Source organism: Diospyros lotus, chromosome 5, assembly GCF_014633365.1.
Source record: "Diospyros lotus cultivar Yz01 chromosome 5, ASM1463336v1, whole genome shotgun sequence".
In the NCBI taxonomy this organism is placed as follows: domain Eukaryota; kingdom Viridiplantae; phylum Streptophyta; class Magnoliopsida; order Ericales; family Ebenaceae; genus Diospyros; species Diospyros lotus.
In genome coordinates this window covers 30,121,865-30,132,660 of record NC_068342.1, presented here as the reverse complement: position 1 = coordinate 30,132,660, position 10,796 = coordinate 30,121,865, and positions in this window count along the sequence as shown.

Genomic DNA, 10,796 nt, shown 5'->3' with positions numbered 1-10,796 from the left:
TATCTCATATCTCACACTACAACTTTGTTCACCATACAACTCTTGTAGGCGTGTGATGATAGAGTACGTGTCAGGCATATTCGCATGTTGACGCTGTAATTCACTACTCATTGAAACAAGCATATAACTCCCAGCGGTGAGATCATCATCTCGCCACTTGGTAAGAGTATCTTACTCCTCTTGAGTAATGTTTGAGGAACACTTTCCCCTCCATCATCAATAGCAAGCATGGGTACAGGAGCATCCAATACATAAGTAATTTTCTCCAAGTTTAAAATCAGTTTCAAGTTTAAGAGCCAATCATTGAAATTTGGTTCAGTTAACTGGTGCTTGTCAAGATTTCTAGTAAGTGGGTGCAATGAAGCCATTTGATGTATCTGTAGAAAATAAATAGATTATTAGATATCTTGTTTTTTCTTAACTATTTGATTTTGGTCTTTAAATCAAAGAGTGCCTCCCACTAAGTTTATCAGATTCCTTACTCCTAATGAAGGAAAATGCGAATTCATGTTGGCATGAATTCCAGTGGGTATTTGGATTCTTATCAAACTTATTATACATAATAGATTCTTGGAATAATAAATTTAATAAATGGACAACTCTTGTCCAGTACATCTCATGTACGGCCCAAATATTATTTTGGCTCTCAGTCCAATGTACCTCACATAATAGTTTCTTGGCAATTGAACATGGTTAAATTATACCATCACGCTGACAAGTCTGCACAGTTGAATATCAATCCCCTCACATAATAAGTTCTTGGGTCTCAATATTTGTGCATCCCCGTCTCATCAAATGATAAATAGAAATTAAAAACATTTTAACCAGTGTGCAACCCCTATGTATCCATAACCGGTCAACACACGAATCAAAATTCCCTAACCTCTACCGTGATGGAGAGCCCCGATTAAATTGCCTTAACTCTTAAGGTCTAACCGGTTACAATTTAATTTTATAAATATGGGAGATTTTTTGTCTAATTTTTTTTAGGTCTCACTTTACACATGCAACGTTTTAATCATCATACATCAACTATGTAAAATAAACATTGCATAAAGTAGTCGATATGGTCATGGACTCAAACATGCATTCTAGGCACGATTCCAGCCATTGGAAACGTGCGGTGCATACGTGGGTGCATAAAAAGAAAACTGTTTATAACTATTACAAGCATAACCTGTTTACATAGGGTCTTCGTTTCTTCGATTGTTTCACCTTTGAAGACTATTCCACGTCGTGCCTCCATCGATTGAATCCTCACTTTTACATTTACTATAAACTATTTTTACAATAGAATAAAAGCAAAAATAAAATTAAACAATTAATTTTACAACCGTTATCCAAAAACGGCAAATCTCGACACGCAGGCCATCAAATAAAACAATCCATACATCCACATAACACATACATCATCTATGTAGTGTCCTAAGTGCATGACCAATACCGATATGCGACAAGGCATTCACAACATGCTATTTAACAATTAAAAGCATATTATAAAATTTATATGATTGTCGGACATGTGTATAACATTTATACCTTAAGTGCTTTGAAAAACTTTTTTTTTTCTTTTGAAATTAAATTTGCTGGAAAATATTTAAAATAAATTAAAAACCAAAAAATGGAAAAAAAATGGGCGAGGCGCCGCACGCGCGCGTGCAAGCGCGGCCGCACGTGGCCGCCTGTGCAAGGCACGCGACCAAGCAGGCCGCGTGCACGAGACGCATGGCAGGGCTAAGGCTCAAACCATGAACGCGGCTAAGGTCCCGCTAGCGGACCAGGCCCGCGGCCCAGCAAAGGGGACGCGGGCCCAGCCCACGTTGTGCAAGGCACATGCCGCCCTAGGCAGCCTCGGGCTATGCCCGCACCCGCACGCCATCGCCCCAGGCAGTGGCTTCCCTTTTGGTGGCCGCTCCCGCAGCCACTGTCGTCAGCAGCAACAGCGACAGCGGCCGCTAGCGGCGCCGATCGCTGCAACTGGCGCCGCCCAATGGTGCCTCAGCCATCAGCGCTGCCTACAGCGGCAGATCGAATCCGCCGCTTCGCCCTCCCCTGTTTCCATATTGATTTCCTGCAAAATATATATATATATACATATACATATACATACATATATTATTTACGTTCCAGCAGAACTTCAAAACAAACATATATATGTTTAAATAAAAAAAACTTTTGTTTTGTTTTTCTAGCAACATATACATACGTATATCTCATATACATAAATTTAATTTTTGATTCAAAACACAAAAAGATGTCCGACAAACACATAAATTAAAACCATAAGTTTGGAAAAACGATGGCTCTGATACCACTGTAGGAAAACATGATTTGAACATACGCAACGGGAAAAAAATAAAATCTGATTTTATTGGTATCACGTTTTTCAAATCTTACGGTTAAATCGAAGACACAAAATGAAAAGTTACCTCGAAACGAAATCTGATTTCGTAGCCGATAACCCGCCTGATATCTCCCATGTGTGAGATGCCAAGACGGTCCACCCGAAATCGTCAAGACTTCAATAGACTTGAGAGAAAAAGGGACTCAGAAATTTTCGCTAAAATTTCCATTTTTGATCAAACGAATTGATTGATTAGATTCTGGGTTTAATGTTATATTTATAGACAAGAAACCCTAAAACCCTAAGTGCTATTGGGCCAGGCTTTAGGTGCTAGCAAAAAGCCCAATCCAAATTAATAATTAAATAAATAATCATATTACTTATTTAATTATTCTTATTTTCTAAATAATTGCACTTATAATTTAGTAATTCCATAATTACTAAATTTGCCCCTTTTCTTTTAAAACGATTTCTTTTGGGTGGGACTTTCTGGGTTCACGATTAAATTGGCAACGAGAATTAATCATTTATTAATTCTCTTAAATCATGAGTGATATCTAGCAATATGTCATGATTACCCAATTTAATGTGAAACGAGAATGTGAACCTTACACTACGGTGCCCTGCAATATAGTCCCTCTATCATACTATATCCTAACGAGATATGAGATCACGATCAGTAGGTCAAATCTCTCGATCTCGTCGTATGACCAAATCCAATAATCACACTTAACTAATATGACACCCTCTATGGAATCCAAATTTCGTCGTCATATTACCTCGGCCAAGGATTTATCGTCAAGTGACCACTGGATCGCATAGGATATCCTCCTTGTATATCTCGAGATGATAGATTTCATGTCTGATGCACACATACCTCGTGTGTCACTGAACTAGGTAGAAAGATACGTACGGCTATCCCTGATTAGGACAACCATATAATATCGTTGATATCTTAATCAACCAACACACAGATATCCATGTCATCTCAGGTCTAAGGACTAATGCAAATCCATAGTTAATATTGAATCATTGACCCGTGAGATAAAACCCATGTAATTCAATATTAATAGTCCCGTTCAATGAACTCGTTTCTATAACGAGCACCCACTCGTCTTCCTTCTGTATCTTATACAGAGTGGTACGAGACCCACCAATCTTATCTTTCGGTATCTCATACCGAATAAAGAGGAAGACGATGTGCCGGCCTTTGCGAGTTACTAATTATCCAAGTTAGGAACTCTATGGCCAGGAACATATTTATAGTATAACGTATTGTGGATTATCCGTCTCGATTATTCTTAACAATTAAGAATGGTATCCACTCCTTATTATACTAAAGGATATTTATATGTTCAATTCAAATCATATTGCAAATTAAATTAAACATAAAACTTGCCATTAAATAAGGTTTAAAGAATTACAAGAACAAGCCCTATTGTGTCACTAGAACTGGTCTTAAGGGCTTATATCTAACATAAAATTGTGTTGTTTCGAAACCAATAAGCTGTGTTTCGAAACCTACTTTAATATCTTGTCTCTAACGGCTGTAATCAACCATATTTCTATCTCTTGGTATATATAACAGTTTTTTGAAGACAAGTAGAAGTACTTACAAGCACATACACAAGAACACACATACAAAAGACACAAGATACATACACAAGCACAAGTGAACGAAATCGTTTTGACAAGCTATCAAAAAAGATCTATCCACACAATCCTTGATGTGCTTTGTGGTGTGATAAGGAGAAGCAAGCTGAGTCTCATCCTTCTAGCTCTCCTTACCTCAATCCAAGAGGTTTATACATCCATTTGGTAAGGCATTTTATTGCGTTCAATCTGTTGGATTGTAAAAGATAAGGTTTATTTATCTTGTTAAGGTTTGTAAGGTTTGAGTTTAGCCTTAAATCATTGTGGTGTAAGGTTTGAGCTGAGCCTCAAAACTCAGTGTAACACCTCGCTTTTCTCTTACCGAGCGTGTCACTATGCTGGGGCCCAAAATATACATAATTTATTTTTTTCTTTCTTTCCCTGTACATAACTTAAACCTTAAGAGTACCGAGTCCCGAACAAAACCCCTAGCAAATCATTAAAAATGCGGAAGCGATAATCGAAACCTGATATGGTACATAATCAACTCACTTTATTTATAACATAAGAATTCGTACCATAATTAACATCATATCCTCAATATTGAAATACATAAATACATGGAGATTCCATAATATTCTAAAAAGGCTAAACATCAATAAAGCATAAGTTAAAATATCTCTGAGTCAGCTTGCTGAATCCATCGACTACGCCATCACGTGCCGTCATATCTTAACCTGCTGATTGCCCTAACTGCAAGTCTAAAACTGGAACGTGGAATGTTCCAGGGGCATAACCCATTAGAAGATGAAACTTCTAGTGAGGGTCCAAAACATATATACGAATGCATGATGTAATAACATGAACGACATTTGCCATTAGTGTAACTTCCTTGGCCCGCAAGCCCGGCTAGGAATCCTAGGCAAATCCCGAACTTATGTAGGATAAGCCTAACGTTATTCCCTCAACGCCCTTGGGGAATTACGGCTACACTCTGGAGGCGACCTCCCATTCCTATGCACAGATATCAATATGACAATAATATCATGCTATGTAATTATCACGACTTTCAATATAATACGACAAAATGAACATTACATTCATAAATAGCATGCATATATAACAATCATATAAATATAAGTTCTTATGAGAAAATCACTCACAAAATCATACTTAGGACAGAACAACTCACCTTTGCCCTAAAGACTGCGATACCTCGAAAAGCGTGCGTCGTCTCGATATGCGTGCCCGCCTTGATTTTCTTGCCAGCTCTCAAAAGTTGCACCAATCTCATCATCTCGATCACCTCAAACATAAAATAATATTTAATTATTAAATATCCTCAATATTCTATTTATTTCCTATTTTCCTTCATTTTTCTTTCTAAAAATCTCAATAATTACATCGAGACTATTTCCTCAAATCTATCTTCACAACAATTCATAATATGCTATAAAATTCAAAGGAAAAATACTGGACTTACCCGGATGGTGCGTTTTCATGCAAAACGAGATTCTTTGGTGCGGAAACTGAGACACCAGAAAGTCCAAATCCAAAACTAATTGCACACACTTCAAGATCTTGAATTTCTAGGATTTTACAAATTTTTTCCAGATTTTTCCACAGTCGGACGTGCCCTCACTCGCTACCCAAAGCTCTGTCACGCGCTTGCGCGTGAAGCCAGTGCGTGTGATGCACGCGCTTCGTCTTCTCTAGCGAACACTTCGCCGACCGGTCACCGAAAATCGACCCCGACTCCACCACTTGATAGACCTCTTGAAGTCGATCACTGGAGTACCTCTTGAGCTCTCAAAGGACGACCGGAAGGCCTCCGATTTGACGGCCAAACTCTCGGCCACGCCTCCCGCCTCCAAACTCCGGCCAAGCTCGAAACCCACTCAAACCTCGACCAAAATGCATAAAATTCTCCAGGATGCATCTACAACTCATGGGCTTCAAAAGCCCCTTAAAATGGACGGCCAATTCATTTGATTTCATGACCAATTTGAACCTCAAATTTATGAAATTTTTAGCCTCTTTCAACCCCTATTTATAGGCATTTTCGAACCTTCAAACACCCTTGGCCGCCTTACCCATCACCTTAGGAGGCTAAACCTCCCCTAGATCGACCTTCAAGCAGCCTCAACCGACCACCATCATCACTTGCAGGCTTTGATAAAAACGACCCCATTTTTGGCCAATTTTTCTTGAAATCTAGTCGCCTCTATGGCCGTTGTCGGCCACGCCTTCACAAACGTTGGTCCTTGGGCAACCCTTGTGCTATCCCTGTGGCCAATTTCAGTGATTTGGTGGGTTGGTCAGCCATGGTTTGCTCCAATTTTCAGAAATTCCACTTTTGCCCTCCAACTTTGACTTATTGCATTTTTGCCCCTTTTCTCGAGCCCTTGAACTTTCTTTCATTTCCATTAGGACCCTCATGTTCTAAAACATCATTTTGACCCTTGAGAATTCCTAAAAAATGTCGTTTCGGCCTCCTTCTAGCAATTTTCAAAAAATTGCACTTAGGCCCAAATCTTCGTTTTGGCCCTAAACCTCTTTGTTTCTTCATGAAACCACTGAAGGGTTGTTCCTTATGAAAAACCGAAGCCCCCTCAAGCTTCCGTTGACTTCCAAGAAGTCGTCTATAACAATTTGGTATTGCAGCCTAATTGGCAGCTGTATTTTTGCTGTACCGAAAACTGTTCCCGATCTGATTTCTTTCTGCACCATAAATCCTATCTTGGGGTGCTCGTTAATGCCACATCATTTTCCTTTGGCATCTTGGCTCTAGGGCACTCCTGACAGTCGATTTGGTCAATTTTTCGGGCTATTCATATACCAATTTTCTCTGAAATCTCATTTCTCTAATAAATTGCTTATTTTTAATTAACCCAAATTTCTCGGGTATTACATTCACCCCTCCATAAAAGAAATTTCATCCTCGAAATTTTCATCAGACCGTTAAGGTAACTAAGACATAACATATCTCATTACCTGCATATCTCAAATCAAACATCTATTTGATCCTTGACAAACACCTAGGTTTGCGTTCCTTACAAGTCTAATGCTTACAAGCATACCATATAATTCACATAATTTCTTGTTGTGGCTCTTTTTAGACAACCACACGTCTTTCAATCATGTTAGCCACGCACGTTCTTCCCCGAAACTTTTGAGAATGCCTTCTCGCATTTCAAAAATCATAAACCTTGGGCTGGCCCTATCATCATTCCATAGACAAGTACATTTTACTTGTCAACCACACATGCCTTCCATATCTCATTCATCAGATCCAGCTAAACAACAAGGCTAGCCATAAAAATAGACGATCCCTTCGGTACTACCATCATAGTTGGCAGGCCAACAAGCCTCCAACTTCATCTGACACTCACAACTAGTCACCAGGTCCTACGTTGGGCACCTCTCTGCCACGCACCCGGTGATACGAACTAGTGCAGTCGTAGTCCTTAAGGAACTCCATCAATCGTCGCTACCTCTCGTTCAGCTTTTTCTGTGAGAACTCATACCTCAGGCTCCTCGTTATTCGTGAGCACATCAAAATGTCCCACCATTCTATTTCGGTAATGTCTCTATAACTTCGAGAGCACATACCACATTTGCCAACTCCAAGTTATATATCGGGTAGTCCTTTCTGTGCCTTGGCGTGATCCGCACGCCATCATTCGGTCATGCTGCACTAATCATATAACCCAATACTTTGAGTTATCATAACCTCTTATTGTACCTAGTAGGTTATTCTTATTAGGCTCTTCTCATGAGTCCTATTGTGGACATAATTATTACAAAGTGTCCCATTACTGCCTTCTGACAACAGCTTGCCGAAATATCTTATTTCGAAACATCTTAACATTCTATTTCGAAACCTAATTCCTAAAAATTTCATTTCAAACCTCACGTTGCTCCATGTTTCGAAACATAGGGTCGGGACTATAATTACCTAAAAAGCCCCGAACTCAACTTTCGCGTGTCCGAATAATTTTTTTTTCTTCTTGCCAAAATCTCCGGAATAATAAAACACTTTTTCCCATAAGGAAGAAAAATTTACTTTTCTTCTCCCCCCCCCCCCTTTTTTTTCTTTTCTTTCTTTTCTTTTCTTCCTTTTCTTTTCTCTTCTTCTTCTTCTTCTTTCTTCTTCTTCTCCTTCCTTCCTTCCTCTGCGATGCACCGACCCTGCGTGAACCGCAGCCGGCTGCCGCCGCCTTCCAGTGTCGCCGCCACCTCCGACGGCCGCCGCTGCCCCCTCTGCAACCGCCGCCAACCGCCATGTGGCTTCTCCACGCCCCAGCCGCCGATCGCCATCTCCGACGGCCCAAAGGGCCCTTCGTCGGCCAGATCCTGCCGCCGCCACCGCCGCCAGCCTCCTCGCGCAGCCACCGGCCCTCGCTCGGCATCCCTCGGTCGCCACCGCGCCATCGCCATCCTTGCTGCTGCCAGATCCGGGTCGATCCGACCTGACTTAGCCCGACCTGACCCGACCCGACTCAATCCGCTTCAGGTTTGACCCATCCTGATTCGACTCATTAGATCTGACCCATATCTGATTTATTTAGACTTAGCCAGATCTCAGACCTATCATGCCAAGGCGCAACATGCCATGGGGCAACATACCAAGGCCCTGGTCTCGATGTGGTGCCTGCGTAGTCTTAAATAGAGGATGCAATTCACAATGCATCTTTGCTCCTTACTTCCATGGTGAGGATGGTATTGCTCGTTTTGTTGCCATCCGCGATGTTTTTACTGTTAAGAATGTCGTCAACATCCTAGCTCCGCTTCCGGTCAACGATCGATTTTGGGCTTCCGATACACTCCTCTTTGAAGCTCAAGCTCGGTTTCAAGATCCTGTCTATGGCTGTGTATCTCACATTCTCACCCTTCAGCAGCAGGTTAGTGAGTTGCAAGCTTATCGAGCTTACTTGCAGGATTTATTGTTTGCATATTATTCTTCACATCCCCAGTCTGCTCCTCAACCTAATCAAAACCTAAGCTGGAATTTTGATCTTCCTATTATTCCAGAGGATGCCCCTTATCCTGGTTTCTCATAGGCTACTCTTCCACCTTTCCCTGGTGAAGCTAGCAGTAGCCAGATGCCACCCTTAGATGACATCGATGAGTTGGGAGTTGTTGTGTTTGGCAACCGTCGTCCTCACTGAGCATAGGCATCATTGTCAGTTTTATGGTTTGCCATTTTTCCTTTGAGTAATTGTACGGCTTGATTTCCTGTAACCGTTTGAACATATGGAATGAATATTATGCTTTGGATACTTTAACGTCTCATTCCCTTATTCTCGATTGCATGTTGATCATAAAACATCTCAGCCTCTTGCAGCTGTTTTAATAATTCATCAAATCGAGATAGAAACATCATCTCTTAATTATCACCTGATAATTTACATTCTTAATCAAGTCACACATAGCTAAGCATCCAATAATCTCAAGCTATCATTAGCCATTTTATCATTAAGAAATAATCTCCCTAAACCTTCCGAGAATATATATTGTCGTTTCCCAATTCTTCTTACAGCTTTTCATTGACCGCAAGTGCCCGTACCATATCTCGACAAGCTCTTTATTTTCATAACTTGCTGACATCACTTAGCGACACATCACCCAATTTGCCCATTAAGGCTACCTAGACTTACTGTCTAGCCATACGAGAGTTCCAATCTCCAATATTGAAAATCTCATATTCTCAATCAATTTGGGTCTGCAACTTCTCCTACTGCGACCTACTATCTTGGCACATCTGCCATTATCTTGATTCTCTTAATCACACCAAGGATTCGCATAATTTTCAAGACATAAATCCACAGCTATGCTACCAACTAAAGCAGGCAAGTACTTATGTTACCCACAGTACTCCAATCCTCACTGGATTTCTTTCTGAATCTCTAAAGTTCCATCATGACTCCCTAGATCCTCAATCAATTCTTTCAAGAAATTCCTCAAGAATCCCGGATCGATTTATCTTCGAAGATCCCAAATCAGATCACAATATTTGGTTCCAATTATCTTTCAAGAACTCGATTTCCTTTGCCATCACGAGTTTCTATCCATCGTTCATTACGGTGCTTTTAAGCTCTCCTCGTCAGGTCTGACTACCAACAACTTTATCTGATTCTATAGATTTTTTTGGCACACTGAAACGTAGTCACAACCTCTGTCGACTAGGCCTCCTTATCATTCCTTTACGGTCGACACGACCATCAAACACCTCTTTTATTTTTAGTGCCCGAACTCTACTTTGAGTCAAGACTATCATTTCAGAACTCATTGGTCAAACCTTTGGACCGGTCATGCTCCACTACTTGAAATCTCATATCGAGAATCCATTAACTCTCACATTTCGTTCTTCAAATCCAGTTGACTATCGGCACCCGACCATTAAATTAGTTCTTCGTAGGCATTACACTTATCGTTAGCCAGCACACAAGCTGTCATAATCACCCCGATCACATAGTAGGCTTACTCCTACACCAGATGCCAACCCTCACATGGGTACATTCTGGGTGAAAATTGCACGATCTCGTCGTAGTCCTCCAAGAACTATCATCCATTGTCGCTGCCACTGAGTCTAACTCATTCTGTAAGAACATTCCTTCTAGGCCCTCATCATGGCCGGTGATTTCATCACCTCGTAGGTAGCGCCTACACAGCTTATGAGCATGCCTCTTTTCCTTTTCATACGCCAGGTAGCTTTTCCCTTTGAGCCACCCAATCACGACTATCTCATGATCCCATTGTCATACTAGACACCGAGATATTATATCCCTCGAGTCTTGGACTGTTCGTCGTGTCACTTACTCCCAAAATGACTACGAACCCCAATGCAATTTCTTTA